The sequence below is a fragment of the Argiope bruennichi genome, chromosome 7, assembly GCF_947563725.1.
Source record: "Argiope bruennichi chromosome 7, qqArgBrue1.1, whole genome shotgun sequence".
Classification (NCBI taxonomy): domain Eukaryota; kingdom Metazoa; phylum Arthropoda; class Arachnida; order Araneae; family Araneidae; genus Argiope; species Argiope bruennichi.
In genome coordinates, this window is record NC_079157.1 from 119240253 (window position 1) to 119257148 (window position 16896).

General features: G+C 31.6%; 1 protein-coding gene and 1 long non-coding RNA gene across 2 annotated transcripts in view; one reads left to right on the plus strand and one right to left on the minus strand.

Moving 5' to 3' along the window:
- The window catches only part of LOC129976663 (GTP-binding protein 8-like), a 163814-nt gene that overhangs the window by 135531 nt on the left and 11387 nt on the right, over positions 1 to 16896 (plus strand). The gene's annotated exons all lie outside the window — the stretch shown is intronic.
- LOC129976664 (uncharacterized) lies at positions 1829 to 10419 on the minus strand. The gene is made up of 2 exons (XR_008785161.1): positions 10213 to 10419; positions 1829 to 2217 (listed from the first exon to the last, which is right to left on the minus strand). It is a non-coding gene; the product is annotated as an uncharacterized LOC129976664 (long non-coding RNA).

The window sequence follows — 16896 nt, forward strand, 5'->3', positions numbered from 1 at the left end:
AACTGCTTCGATACCTATATAAATTTGTACTTTTCTAATAATACCTTTATGAATCTGCAACTACATGAAGATTACGTACAGCATACATTATCATCACTTCAAAAAATACCTCATTACTGAAAAAGGTTATTTTTCAGGAGAGCTAAATATCACACACATAATTGAGGCGAAATAAATCGATTTACCGTTCGAAATTGCACTGTCCGAAATTGCACCTTAAATTCTTAATTTTTCAAGTTTCTCTTTCTTTCATAGCCAGTTAACTGTTTCTGACGAGTATACTCGTCATGGCATAAAGTACACCATTTTGCGTTATGACGAGTTTATTCGTCAGGAGTAATAAATAGTGACAATTTGTAATTTGTGTTTTTACTAAAATTGTAATTCAAACATATTTATGGATTTCAAGATGTTTAAAATATTTTGAGGTCAAGCCGAAATCAAAGGAAAAAAAATAAAAGATTATTATGCATTGTACCATGCTTTGCTCAATACCATTCTCTTACAGCAAATTAAAATAATATTTTTTTTATGTTTCTTTTCGTTTATATGCAAAAAAAATGTTAAAGTAAATAAATAAATGTGATTTTTGAAATAAAAAAGTAAAAGTCGTTTCATTACAACATAATTTCATATTACACATACTCTGTGCTTGACAAGTACACTCGTCATCGCTCAAATTTTACGACACAATTTAGATATTACACAAATTAGATGCATTTTCCGAAGAGATCGAAACAGTTAACTAGTCAATTAATTTAAAGTTGCAACAGTCTACCAATTAAATTAAATAACATGCATGCTTAGCAAATTTCTTTTAAATTACGATGATTGGATGATGTAATACTAAACAAATATTTCCACGTGATTGTTTTACTCACTACATTTATCTGTATTTCTAAAACGAACATATCCATTCAAACTTGTAATAACCTTTATCAATTTGGAAATAAACATACATATACAAACTCTGTAGACAAAAGAGAGAAACATTGTTATAAGTAGATAAATAAATGAAAAACATTTTACTAATAGATAGATACCTTTACATAAAAAAATTAAATATTTTACATTTTTATTATTAACCTCTAGAGAATCAGAAGTGTTTTCATGTTATTTTTCACCATATTTAATTAAACTTTGTCATTGTAAGTATATATGTTTAGGTCATTATTTAAAGAAATAAAGGTTTGTTCCATTTATTTTTTTTGGGGGGGGGAGGCACTTTATATATATGAAATCTAAATTGTTTAGATCGTAAAAGCCTATTGCAATTTCAAGTGACATTGAAGATACATACGGAGTTCTTAATGACAGAACAGATGAAGAGTTAGAAAATAGGAAAAATGATAACTGGATCCTGAAAGAGATGAAGCTAAAATCCAAATGCAAAATAATGCCTGCGGTAAGGCGCATACTTTATAACAGATCATGGTATTTGGAGAATATTTTTATAGATGGTTAAGTTTGTTTAAATGTTTAATGGTTAAATCTGGATCTATATTAGGATCATTCTATTTGACAATGTGTGTCTTAATTTCGGTTAATTGCAATTGATCATTAATTACTTTTTTAAATGCTTGTTGAATGCCGGTAAACAAAGCAAATTCCTACCGAAAGTTTATAACAAATAACAAGCAAGTACTAATACTTCTTCTAATAAGTACTTTTTTTAAAAGAACGGTGTGTTTTTAGCCACTGATCCTTCATTTGTTTATAATACATTAGTCACACATCAAGCACTTATACAGTTTGTTTATTGCTTACCAGTGCATAAACATTTATAAAAAAAAATGAATTAAAAAAACTTTATTACTTTTACAGTCAATTTGAACAGAAATTATTTTATTGCCAAAGAAATACAAAATCAACCTCTGACACATCTCCCGTTACGTATCACATAGCCTGGCAAAGCACATCCAAGCTTTCGGCATTTTTTGAAATAGGGATCCCATTTATAACCCTCCGGGCATTTACTGGAGCTTTTCCTGTTCTTTGCAGCTTTTTTGGATCTCGTATTTCCAGTCTGTGGCCTAGAATGAGGGCCGAAACCAGCAAGTAGAGTAAAGGAGTGAACTTTCCTTTCAGACCTTTTCAAAACGGGCGATGCTTCTATAAATTGGATGATGAGCAGAAAAAGAACTGCAACCAGGAAAAATAGCAAACTAGTCCGCATTTCTGAAGCTTGAGTTTTTTTTCACTGATATCGTTTCAAATCTGAAAAAGAGATACAAATGGAACAATATATGTTAGTTACAAATATTTTCTTGTGACTTATATAGATTTCGTGTATGGATCAACAAACACTTCTGATTTCTCCCTGTTTAAAAGGCTCGAACAAAAGGCATTTTAGAGGCCAAACAAAAGGCATTTTATTAGAGTTACTAATAATATTAATATGAATATATTGATGTTTGAATGCACATCTCCTCCGCCAGCATCCTGGCCTAGGGGTAGCGCGTTCTCCCCGTGATCTGGGCGTCCCGGTTTCGAATCCTTCTTCGAGCATGGTTGTTCTTTACCCTGTATTCTATCTATGAGGTGTGTGAAAGAACCCCCTTGTAAAAAGGGGTTTGTGAGTGAGCTAGAAGTCAGACTTCTGCCCTCGGGTGCTCATGGATCCTTACCCTCAGAAGCTACTGCACCCCTCTTTCCCCGATCCGTTGGACTTGGTTTGAATTGAAGTTCGATCCAAAGGGGATAGGCAACAAGATCTCCTCCTGAAGGATCAAACTGATTTCAACCTAGCTTTGCACTCTTATTCTTTATGATAAGATAAAGACTACAGTCACTATTTCAAAATGTTTGTTTTGTTGTTTGTTTCTTATGGCACTTGCCACTGACAAGCCCGCTGTTACGAAGACAGCGATTTAAGCCTGAGGGGAACGTCTCTTATTTTTTATAGCAGCGCCAACTAGGGCCAAGAGTACGACTTTGCCACTCACGCATCATTCTTTCGCTTGCACAACCCCTTTTTACAGGAGGGCACATTCACACATCTCACAGATAGAACAACAGAAGAACAACCATGCCCAAACCGGGACTCGAACCCGGGACGCCCAGATCACGGGGAAGACGCGCTACCCCTATGCCAGGACGCCGGCATTTCAAAATGTAATTAGATATTCGATAAATTTGAAATTAACCAAAATTTTGCCGCTTTCCTAAAGAAACCATAGAGAAAATTATTTTATAGAAAATATTACAATACCATATTAAGACTCAAAATTTTATTTTTTCAGATACCAATTTCGTTTTTGAGCAATTTTTTTTCTTCAATTATTATTAATTCCTTTAAAATGTAATCTCGTTAAATCCGATTAAAAATCGATAGATTGGTAATATTTTAAATAAATACCCTCATTCAAAAAGAAAAAGATATATATTTTAAAACCTTTGAGTTAATTAAATGCTATTCAACTGCAACTTCAAAACTGCACCCTAATAAAATTGCCATGCATTTGCAATTCATAAATGTTTGCAATATTAAAAAAATGTCATTTATCACGAAATTCGTAAATCAATTATTTTCCACACATAAATAAATGCCAGATCTTATGCATCTTTCGCGATATTTGCTCTTAAATTCTGGAATGCGACATTTCAACTAATTAGGTGCTTTCATAAGCTCAGAGAAAGGTGAGAATCCTTATTTCCACAATCTTTCTGAAAACAATTTAAACATTCCTTTCCAGATGTCTAGTATAAGTAAATTGTACCTATAAGCAAGTCTTGATATAAGTAAATGATAACTTTTAATTTGACATGCATTTTTCAAAAGTACTGAATTAAATACCAAGGATCTAAGAGAATCAGTCTGAAATAGGGTAATAGTGACCCTAATTCACTCAATCATTATTTACGGTAACAATGACTAATTTACTCATCCATTATTTACTGTAACAATGACTAATTCAATCAACCATTATTTACAGTAACAATGACTAATTCAATCAACCATTATTTACTGTAACAATGACTAATTTACTCATCCATTATTTACAGTAACAATGACTAATTTAATCAACCATTATTTACGGTAACAATGACTAATTTAATCAACCATTATTTACGGTAACAATGACTAATTCAATCAACCATTATTTACTGTAACAATGACTAATTTAATCAACCATTATTTACTGTAACAATGACTAATTTAATCAACTATTATTTACGGTAACAATGACTAATTTACTCAACCATTATTTACTTTAATAACCATTATTTACTATAACAATAACTAGTTTACTCAACCTTTTTTTTTTTTTTTTTTGCTTCAACTTCATATATTTAAAAAAAAATTTTTTTTTGTTTAAAAATGGGTATTTAACGATGCATGAAAGCAATAACATTCCAAACCCTTCATCTTGAGGCAAATACAAGAGCCCAAGGACCAATCAAGTGATGCGATGTATTAAATGGAGTGCGTGTATGATCATAATTTATATAACATTAATTTTTACGTAGAAAATATTATATATGAAAGTATTTTAATTTCGAGCAATAACAGGTAGTTGATAATTTTTCTTATTTCCCAAACCCTCGTCGAATCGAAGATATCCGTTTTAATTCATTAAGACCCTCATAGCTATGGTTTAGTCGAAACTTCATTCTTTCAATCACTGTTTAGTTTAGTTATATTAACGTCCAGTTTAAAAGCAACAGGGCTATTTTGGGATGGTCCTCGTCATTTTGAACCTTGGTCACATGACGAGGACGACATCTGAGCTGGCACTCCCTCTCCATATCACACCAGCAGGAGGACGTTTGACCCCGACGGATTTAACGTGCACCAGACCCGCTGACACGACGGTTCTTCGGTGGAATCGGGTCTCGAGCTTGAAACCTCCCGATTCCAAAGCCGAGACCTTACCGCCAGGCCACCACGACTTTTTTCAATCATTGTATTCACTCGGGTGAAATGTGAGTTCAAACATATTCAGGCAAAATAATCACAGATACCTGTGTAGAAAGACTTACTACACAGGTATGCTCACAAAATAATTGACAAAATTCCTGAGATCAAATAACTGCTTCATTAAAAGTTGGCTCAGAGTATCAAACAATTTTAATACACTGCCGAGTAGACAAAAGTATTCATTTCATTTATAACTATATCAAAAATATAAAAATTTCTATTTTTAATATGGAACCAGTATTTAAGTATTGCTGAACAACAAAAAGAGGATCAAGATTATCTTTCCTATTGTTAAGTACTTTGTTGACAACGTGCCAAGCTTCGGGCCTCCAAATTAGGGTTATACAGAATGATCGACTACAAATGAATATCCCAACATTATAGAGCAGCTAAAAAAAATAAAACATGCTCCATCTCATTGTTCAGAAATCGAAAATAATAGTTGAAAGTTTAAATTCAACACAGTTATAAGTGTTCAATGTGAACTCCTCCATAAACACGAAGGATATAGAGGCGGTACGATAAACCATCCCACACTTTTTTCTACATATTTGTAGTGAAATTTTTTGAAAATATTTTCAAATTTTTTTCTGAGGCTATATGAAACAATAGGTGCTTGTACCCCGTTATTAACTGACGTCGATGAATTGATGACACACATATCTGATGCTTTCCAAAGCGTCACACCAGACGTGCTGAAAAAAAGTGTAGAACAAATTATCGAACCGCCTCAATATCCTTTGTGTTTCTGGAGGAGTTCACATGGAACACTTATAACTATGTTGAATTCAAACTTTCAGCTGCTATTTTCAATTTCCGAAGAACGACAAAGTTGTACTTTATTTTACTTTCTTTTAAAGCCCTTCACATTTGGGATATTCTTTTATGAACACACTGTAACTGCATCTGGCTGGACCTACTAAAACCCGAATGGAGAGAAAGCATGATGCTATACTGATAGACTAGTATAATTACGTTTAGTTATATCAATGTCCCATTTTAAAGCAATACTAGGGCTATTTTGGGACGGACCTAGTGGGTAATTTTAAACCACGGTCAGATGACGAAGACGACACCTGAACTGGCACACAATACCCTCACCAAACTTTCACACCACACCAGCGGGTGAACACTTCATCCCGATGAAGTTAGCATGCACCAAACCCGCTTACACGACGGTTCTTCGGCGGACAAGAGTCTCGAACCTGAAATATTCCGGCTCCGAAGCCCAGACACCTAACAAGTCACTATGGCCCGCTAGTATAGTCGAATTGTCACGAAAAAAGTGAAAATGTGAAGAAAAAAAATCCAGACAAAATATTTTACTGGTTTAAATTGTTGAGTTCTTTATTGAAAATATGTCTGAGTTTTCATCCAGATATAGTACTAGATAAGAGGCTGGAGAAGGTAGAAGTTGAAACGTTTTTTTCGGGTTTAAATAAAAAGCTTTAAATTGAGGAAAAGTTTGAATTAAAAAGTTAACTTTAGATATTAAAAAGTCCTATAAAATGAGCAGTCACACTTTATAATTTAATTACATCAGTAGTAAATTTCTTTTAAACAGATCACATTTTAATAAATATTTTTCGAAATATCATTTAAGTTAATATCTAGTGCATAAACATTTGGCCCCAGTACGTTATGCACCAATTAGTAAAATGTCCGGTTATCTTCCCAAACGTTAGTAACATATCCGGGTGCTTTGTTTGTTTGAAGGGGGAGGGGGACCAACAACTCAAACCAATAAATATGTTACATACTTATTTCCCTGTTCAAGTACAGTTGACTGCACTATAAGTAGAGCAACGATTCTTTTTATGTTGAAAGGAATCTCCCTTTAGCATTGTTTCTTCATTTGATCTTGCTACATATTTTTCATTAGTCGTCGTTGGCGACCAGCTGATTCGCCGGGTATTTGTCATTTGATTGAAATTAAATCTTATTTCTCTATAGCAATGATTTCATCAAACTGTCGATATTAAAGATTTTGTTATTCTAATTGTTTTATTTAAGTCCTGTCTGTTGTGTTTATGCGCTTTTCTAATAGAGGCCATTATCACGGCATCTTAGCAATATTAAAAATAAATATTCGGCTGATTTATTTGATAAATTTCGCGATATTATAACTTCGTTTTCTTTATTTGCCGTGTAAATTATACAAATATTAAACAAAACCCTTCTTTAGCTTTTAGCAATAAGAGAAAAAAAAACAATCAAATATTTGAAGAAATAATGAAAACGATTTGAATTTCAGGACAACAATATAATATTGTTGCCCTGGTATATTTCTAAATAGCACTGATTGTTACCCTAATGTTAAATATCAATCAAAAAAAAATTTTAAAAAAATTGCCAAAATCCAGAAAAACGTTGCACAGTTATTAAATTGTTATCATTAAACAAATAATAATTGAAACGGTGTAAAAACAAATTTGGAACTATTCAAAATTCATTTTGGTTCAGTAATATTTTTGGAAAATATTGCTGAAAAAATCTAAAATTCAACTTAATCTTTAAATCAAATTTTTAATTTTTTTAACTAGCTTTTAGCTGCATATTTGTACTCTCCAAGATAATTCTGGTACTTATAGATGATGAAATTACCTGTTTAGCCCCAACGCGCGCACACAAACAAACACGCAAGCCTTCATCCTTATTATTAGAGATGATACAGTCCACTCCATAAAATTATTTTACTGGAAATATTTTATTTCTTTAACTATACTGCAATTTTTATTCTCATTTCCTCACATTTATTGATAGCTATCAACGGTCACCATCACCTGTTTCTAAATTTTAAGGACGGGAAGTTTACTTAACTCGACAAGATGGAAATTAAATAGTTGTGATTTATATATTCAAAATATTACTTAGACAAATGTTTTTCATACATTTATCTATACACATTCACAATTTCACGTCTCTATCTGCAAAATTTTCAGAGATATTAAAAGTCAAATTTAATGATTTAAACTATTTTTTCTGCTGGTTTTCAAACCAGCCTTTCATTGTACACTTCAGAGATAATGAGCATATTATAGTAAATTATTAAAAAGTCTTTATTAAAAAATAATAATGCATTTATATAACCTTTATTAAATTTTAAAAAATGATCCAATAATTGAACTGGTAACTAAATTTGTTCAAAATACACCTATACAAATTTGCATTCCTCTAACTGTATTTGCCAAAACGTGCAGCTGTATAGGATTACATGCAGCATAAATCTCAAATTTATGCTATGATTACATTTCAACATTTTCTTGTTTCTGAAATACATCATCTTTTTAGAATAGCTCAATATCACGCATACAGTTGCCAGCAAAGAAATTTATTTTCTTTGTCGGAATTGCTCTATTTTTCCGATATATTTTAAAGGCTCTATTTCTCAAATTTCTTCTTTCTTAATTAAGTTAAAGATGAAATGCTCTATTATTCAAAATGAATAACATAATATTTGATTAGCAAATTTCTTTCAACTCAGGATGATTCAGCGATGCTCTACTAGAGAAATATTTCTACATGATAGCTTTTCTGCATTACATAAATTTGTATTTCTAATAATAAATATTTCAATCTTAACTAGCAATAAGCCCTTTTAAATTTATAAATACATAAATCTTTTTAAATTTAGGATATAAAAGCATACAATTTTGTTTGTTTATAGATAAATGTAAGAGAAACATTTTATTAATCATTGCTTTATAATTAATTCTAATATTGAAAGTTTAATTTGTTTAAACTTATTATCAGCCTCCATCGAATCCAAAGTGTTTTCATGTAATTGCCAAACTTATTTTTTTTAAAAAATATGTAATAGGAATTGTATATTTATGTACAATATTTAGAGAAATAAAAGTTAGTTCCGTTTTTTTTTTTGGAGGGGGGGGGGACGTATGTAAATGTATTGACAACTTACTATATTGGCTAGATTTACAAATAAATATTCAGTGCAAAATAGTATATTTCTCTTAAAAACAGGTTACAATAGAAATATTTTAAATCGAAATTGTCTGACGATTAGAAGAATTTAAGAAATTCTTGCATTTTTGCATGTACGAAATACACCAAGAGAATGATTGTAATCGAACAAAAGTTCGAAATCGAGATTCTGACAAATATCCCATTTCAAACTTTCCTGAATCCGAAAAACTCATATTTGGACTTGCGTCTGTCTGTCTGTCTGGGAACACAATAATTCAGAAACGCTTTGGTCTAGAAGTTTGAAATTTCACATATATTCTTTATCCCATATTTGTAGATTTTCATCACATTTTGAATGAATTCCATTCGGATGAAGTCTGTCTGTCCAGATGTCTGAAAATTAATTAAAATACGAAGAGAGCTAAATGAATAAGATTTGGCACAGATATTTAATATCTAAAACGTTGATATCCGTCACATTTGGAACTAAATTTATTCAGAAGTTGACTGTCTGTACTTTCACAAACATGCAAATTCAATTAACTTAAAAACGCAATGCTTTAAAGCAACGGCTTTTGATGCTTGGTATGTGATATTATAATAGCAATTGTAATTTTATGTCAAATTTTCAGTGTTCTAGTGCTTGAGTATTAACCATATTTCAGCATTAAATTGCGAAAATTGAAAAACGCCAAAGATGGCATTCTAATAGGCTTTTTGGTAATTACTGTTCGCTAATGGCGAGCAGTTAATAATACATAATTGCATTTATTAGAATATATATATTATATATATATATATATATATATATATATATATATATCATGTGGCTCATAAAAACATATTGTATACACAATACATTTATATATCAATTCAATGGAAATCAATTATCTTTTCATGAATTTGTTTAAAATTGCAGCTTAAATATATGATTATCAGTAATTTTCCTAAAAAAATATATATATAATGAATGGTAAAAAGGTATTAAAAACAATTCTGAAATTTGAATCATTAAATGCTACTGAATTTCGCCGATTTTTTAATAAATAGACATAATTTGCTACAAAAATTGAATTTATATTTTTAAGAAATAGTAATTAACTCGTTACTACAATGGGATAAATTATATATAACATATACTCTCTTAAATTTAATTTAAAGTAATTTATTAATTAAATGATTTATGTGATATGTTTTTGACTGGAAATTCGAAAGTTTTGATATAAAAATGTTCATTGACCAATTACAATAAATCAAAAGATTTATTGCAATTCCATTTATATGAGTTAAAAAATTGTTATTTCTTTTGATAGAACTGAATTAATTGCATAATGAAAAGCAAAATACGTATATACAAGTTTTCTTACCTACTTTATAATAACCATAGACTCTGGAATTTCGAAACCGCACTCAATTTAACTTCAAAGGTGCCGCTTTATTTTCGCATTTGTTGCGAGGTGAAGTATTTCTGCTATTCATTGTAATCAACTTTTCAACAGTGGCGTCAGTCATTTTTTAGCTTTACCAGAAATAGGAAGTAATTAGTGGTTTTGTTTTGGTAAGCCAATAAGCGTTTTCCGGTCTTTACTGTAACTAAGAAAGCAGTAACAACAAAATATTGATAAAATTCAATGTCATAAACAAGTTGCTCAATTACAATCATAAAATGAAAATAAAAGTGATTTGGAAGCAAGGTTGTCATTCATCTTCATAATTTTTAATCACACTCCCCCCCCCTTTAATGAGTTGAAAATCTTCATATCTCTAAAGTCAAAGAATGTCATTTATCAACAATCTATTATCAGAAATTAAATTTAAAATAATTATTCAACAATTTTTTAATGAAATAAGTTCAGCCAATAGGGTTTGTTTAGATATATTTGTGTGTGTTTTTCATTTCGCACATCGATCCAGCTTGTTACTCATACAATTTCAATTAATACACATTACACCACTGTTGATGGAAAAAAAAAAGAAATATTAAAATAGATTAGCTTTATCGATCAACAATTTTTTTAGCAACATCTATAATTATTTACATTTTCATTTTATATTAAACATTTCTACAAAGTTTATATTGAAAAGAAAATAGCCAGTTTCATAAAGTATTTGAACTACTTTTCCGTTGTAATAACATTCTTCAACAAAATGTTTTGGGGGGAAAAAATGTGTTTTCCTCTCTTTGCCATTTCTTATATGTTGTATAGAGAAAGAAAATTCGAACTCGTGATTTTGACGAATCTCCATGTATAAGACCTTTCTGAATTAGAAAAATGTCCGTCTGTCTGTGATAAAGATAATTAAAAAACGCTTTGCGCTAGAGAGATGAAATTTGATACGTAATCGTTACATCAAATTTATAGATTTCTATTAAATATTTAGCAAAATCAGTTCAGAGGAAGTCTGTCTGTCCGTCTGTTTGAATACAAGTTAACATGATAACTACAAAACGAATAGAGTTTGAAAGGTAAAATTCGATACACAATATTTAACCGGTTCTATAGTCAATATTAATTTTTTTTTTCAAAAATTTGGAAAAATATTAGAACAGTGAGTTTAAATTTTTGCAAATAAAATGCAGGATTTTCTGTTATATATATATATATATATATATATATATATATATATATATATATATATATATATATGTTCCGTCAAACTTTATCTTAAATATGAAAATCATCCTAAAATCCAATGTGCCAAATTCTTTAGACTAAAAAAAAATATATAAATATAGTAAATTCAAATTCGTAGAAATATGTTATTATTCAATGGTTTATAGTTTCCCGAATTTAAATTACAGAATAGATTTTATTTATATTTTTTGACGTTTTAAATAATCTGGAAAAAATTATGGAACATTCTTATTAGTATTCGGCATATTAGTAATACAATAGAAAATTTCAAATGAATATTTCATAAGAAAATTCCTTTTTTAAATAGCAGTGAGCTAAAAACGTCATTCTTAAACAAAATAATAATAATGATAATAACCGAAACAATATTGTCAGATTAAAAGTAAAATGCAAACTGCTTTGGAAAACTGCAAGGCAAATACTTGAAACATTGCCTTGACATATTTAGTACATTAAATAGCAAAATTTAACTTACCGCCGACAATGGTATTTATTATCTGTTGTTTTTTTCTAATGGCGCCATGGACAAACTCGCTGATAAAGTCAAAGAATTTTAAGCCGAGGGTGCGTCTCTTGTTTTTTAGTAGCGCCAACTAAGGCCAAGAGTGCGTCTTAGCTACTCACGCATCACATTCGTTTGCACAACCCCTTTTTGCAGGGGAGTAAATTCACATATCTCACAGATAGGACAAATGAAGAACAGCCGTGCCCGAACCGCAACTCGAACCCAGAACGCCCAGATCACGGGGAAGACGCGCTACCTCTATGCCAGGACGCCGGCGGTATTATCTGTAAACGCCCGGTGTTAAAGGGAGGGTGACTTAGAACTTGCGTCGATATTAAAGAGTTAAAGACTTCATTCGGAGTTATTTTCATTGTTTCGAGCAACACAACTAAGAAATTAGTATAAAGAAATTAAAATTGTAAATCTATCCTTTGTAAAAAAAAAGTCATCAAATGCACAAATTCCAAGATTCGTCAACAGTATGTGGTATTCGTTCTATGCTTTGCCAATCAAAATTGTTCTCCGACAAAAATATTAAAACTCGCTGAAAATATTGTGTCCATATGTGTGTTCAGAGGACAGATGTTAAGTAGAAAAGATGAATTCATGTAAATAAAGACTAAAGTTTGAAAAAACTAATCAAAGTACATATTCTAAATATACATTTACATATTGAATAAACAAATGAAAATAAAAAAGACATTGACACTTCTTTTCATTACAATAATCATTGGTAAAAAATAAGAAATATATTTAATCAAAACTATAAAAATATAAAAGCTGTCCCATCAATTTTTTAATTCCTTAATACTTTTTTTCCCACAAAAAAAGGTGTGAATTTTCTACAGGAATTGTTTTTAATTATCATTATTATTAAGAATTTAAAAATATTTACAAAATTTAATTACCAAGGCGTGCAATTTGCATCAGACGTCTACGTCACCCGTTAGAAAGAGCATTGAAACTATGTCCAAAAACGTAGTTTTCTAACTACATAAACTATTTCGTAATCACTTTTCTTCATTGAAAAAATGCGTTTTCTGTCAATCATCAAACTATGACAAAGATGATAACATTTTATTAGGTATAATAGGTAATTATGTAACCCGCCCAAATTTAAGAAATTCTCGAATCTCTATGAGAGAATCACTTCTTAAAGAATTCCCAGATAGAAGTCAAAGTAAAAGACCTACAAAATCGAAAGATGGAAAGAAATTTATGTTCATCAATTATGGCTCGCAAGCCTTGATTTCTCCTTCTTTGCTGCGTCCTGACTCCCGATTTGGCAGAAGAAGTCTTACCCACCATCCCTCTTCAAATTAGATCCTGCCACTGTTTTGCTTCTGGTACTCAATCTAAATTCATCTGTCTCTCTAGTATATTTCTACTATCTTTCTTCCTTTCCATTCTAATTTTGTACTTGTTTTACTTCGTGTTTTTTCTTTAACTACCAAAAGCTTTTATCTCAAAGAAGTGTGGTTGAAAACTCCAGCTAGAGGCCAGTGCACAATAGTAACCACTCTTATCTCTGTTTATAAATTGATATGCACAAAGACAAGGCAATGAGATAAACTAATAAAAATTGTTAAAATATATTTTATTAGAATAAAATTAATAAAAAATAGTTCTTTCAATTCTTAAATTTCATGAAAGTATTAAATAAACAAAAAGAAATAAAATTATTGAAATGTCAGTCTCAGCAGCACCAAGAATATGTAGGAACAGATTGTGAGTAACGCAACTCATCATCGCAAGTTATTGTGGTTCACACGTAACTAAATATTATAAATAATTATTAATGTTTTGTATTTGTTTAATTGTTATAATTGTTCATGTTTGTTTTTGAAGTAATTGCATCAAAAATATTTTATATATTATTTTTGTGTTAAATGAAACTATTTTTCTGCTGTTGCATCTGGCAACGAGATTGATATTGTAATAATAAATAGAACGAGTGAGATGCTCGCCGTTGCTTGGATTTGACGTAGTTTGTGTTTTTATTTTAATTTCTTTAAAATACTTTAAATCGTTGGTCGTAATATCCTAAAATAAGAAATGTTTATTTTATGTATCGAGCGTTTACAATCTGCACATTAAAACGCAGAGTCATACGCCGATAAAGTGGTGACCCGGAAACAGAACTGCAATGGCGACCAGCGAAAAACACGAACCGAAACTAAGTGCAACGGAAACTGCAGCTAATGGTGAAGTAGCCAAGGTTAGTATAAAAATACCTCCATTTTGGACAGAAAAGCCAGAAATTTGGTTTTACCAAGTGGAGGCGCAATTTTCCATTAGTGGTATTAAATCGGAGGAAACAAAATTTCATTATTTAATTGCGCAGATGGAACCAAGATTTGTTGAAAATTTATGGGATATAGTCACTGATGCTAATGAAAATAAATATACCGCTGAGAAGGAGAGATTGCTGAATACCTTTAAAGAAAGCGAAAATAGACGTATTCAGCGTCTCGTGTCAGAAATGGAGTTAGGCGATTTACGGCCAACTCAACTACTTCAAAAAATGCGTAGTTTGGCGACAGATGGGATTTCGGATAATGTGTTGAAAACTCTATTTCTTCAAAAAATGCCGGATTCCATCCGAAATATCCTAATCGTCAGCAATGAAGATATCCGAAAACTTGCCGAAATGGCTGACCGTATTGTAGAAATGCATCCGAATCGGAAAATATATGCTACATCTAGAGGTGATATACAGCAGGATAGTGAAATAAATAGTTTACGTTCACAAATTGTTTCTTTAGAGCGTAAAATCAACCGCTTACAACTTGAACGCAGTCGTTCAAGGAGCAGAGCTGCTAATCAAAACAATCGGGGGCGCAGCGCGTCTCGTAAACGATTTAATCCTGCTGGTAAGTACTGTTTTTATCATTATAAATTTGGAGCAAAGTGTCATCCCGATAAATGCAAGAAACCTTGCGAGTGGAAAATGCAAATTCGGAAAACTAGCATCAGCAGCAGACTTAACGGCGAGTTCTGCTGCGGAAGTAAATCAAGATTGCCGTAAATACCGTCTATTTGTCTTTGACAAAACAACGGGTTTGCGTTTTCTTGTGGACAGTGGAGCTGATGTTAGCATTATTCCCAATACCGCAAAACAAATTTCAACTAGTGATTATAAATTATATGCTGCAAATGGAACTGAAATTGAAACATATGGAACGAAAGTATTAACCCTTGATTTGGGATTACGTCGTGAATTCCAATGGCCTTTTGTCATAGCAAATATCAAACAGCCAATTTTAGGAGCAGATTTCCTAAATCGTTTCCATTTGTTAGTTGACGTTAAGAATAAAACATTAATTGATGGAATAACTAACCTCTCTACTGAAGGTAAAGTTGCACCTGCCTTAAACGTCAGTGTAAATACAATGTACAGTGCCTGTAAATATTCAGATTTATTGTATTTGTACCCATCTATTACAAAACCTAATTTTTTTATTTCTGATGTAAAGCATACTGTAAAACACCACATAGAAACTAGGGGACCACCAGTGTACTCTAAAGCAAGGCGATTAGATCCGAAGAAATTAGAAACTGCCAAACAGGAATTTAAGTTTATGCTGGACAATAATATTATTCGTCCATCTAAATCAGAGTGGGCCAGTCCACTGCATATGGTCTCGAAGAAAGATGGATCTTTCCGACCATGCGGAGACTACAGAAGGTTGAATGACCAAACACTCCCAGATAGATATCCAATTCCTAGACTCGAAGATTTTCAGCACATTTTGCCAAACAAAGTCATATTTTCTAAAATTGATCTTTTTAAGGCCTATTTTCATATTCCTGTTGCAGAGGAGGACAAGAAAAAAACAGCTATTATTACTCCGTTTGGACTTTACGAATTTAACAGAATGAGTTTTGGTTTGCGGAATGCTCCGGCAACATTCCAAAGATTTATTCACGAAGTATTTCGAAATTTAGACTTTGTGTTTCCTTATTTAGATGATGTATTGATTGCCTCTTCTAGTCCAGAAGAACATCGTTCACATCTCAAAATAGTTTTTCAACGCTTAAATGATTACGGGCTTCGCATAAATGTCAGCAAATCAGTTTTCGGAGTTGATTCACTAGAATTTTTGGGCTATAAAATTTCGGCTAAAGGATCAAGGCCTCTGCCTGAAAAAGTAAAGGCCATATTAGAGTATCCATTGCCAAACACCCTTCAAAAATTGCGTACATTTTTAGGTATGCTAAACTTCTATCGTCCATACATAAAAAATGCTGCGGCAACTCAAGCCCCTCTTCATGAATTTTTAAAAGGTGCCAAAAAGAAAGATCAGAGAAAAGTGCCTTGGAGTGAGGCAACTGTAAAATTATTTGAAAAATGCAAAATGGATATAGCAGAAGTTGCAATGTTGACATATCCAAATTCCGATTATCCTCTGTCTCTTCACACAGACGCATCGGATTTGGCTATAGGAGCAGTTTTGCAACAACACGAACCTGATGGGTTGAAACCTATCGCATTTTTTTCAAAAAAGTTAAATGAGGCACAAACCAATTATTCGACGTACGATCGTGAACTTTTGGCTATTTATTTGTCCGTAAAACATTTTAAGCATTATTTGGAAGGTAGAGATTTCCAAATCTTCACTGATCATAAACCTTTGGTTTTTGCTTTTAAGCAAAAGAACGACAAAGCGTCGCCAAGACAGTTGAGACATTTACAGTATATTTCTCAATTTACCACAAATATATGTCATGTAAAGGGTCAGGAAAATATTGTCGCAGATACATTATCGAGAATTGCTAATGTTAACCTGCCAACTATAGACTATGATCAAATTGCTGACGCCCAAACTGATGATGACGAACTGAAACAACTGCGACTTTACAGTAAATCCTTGAAATTTAAGCAGTGTCAACTTCCATCCGGAAAATCT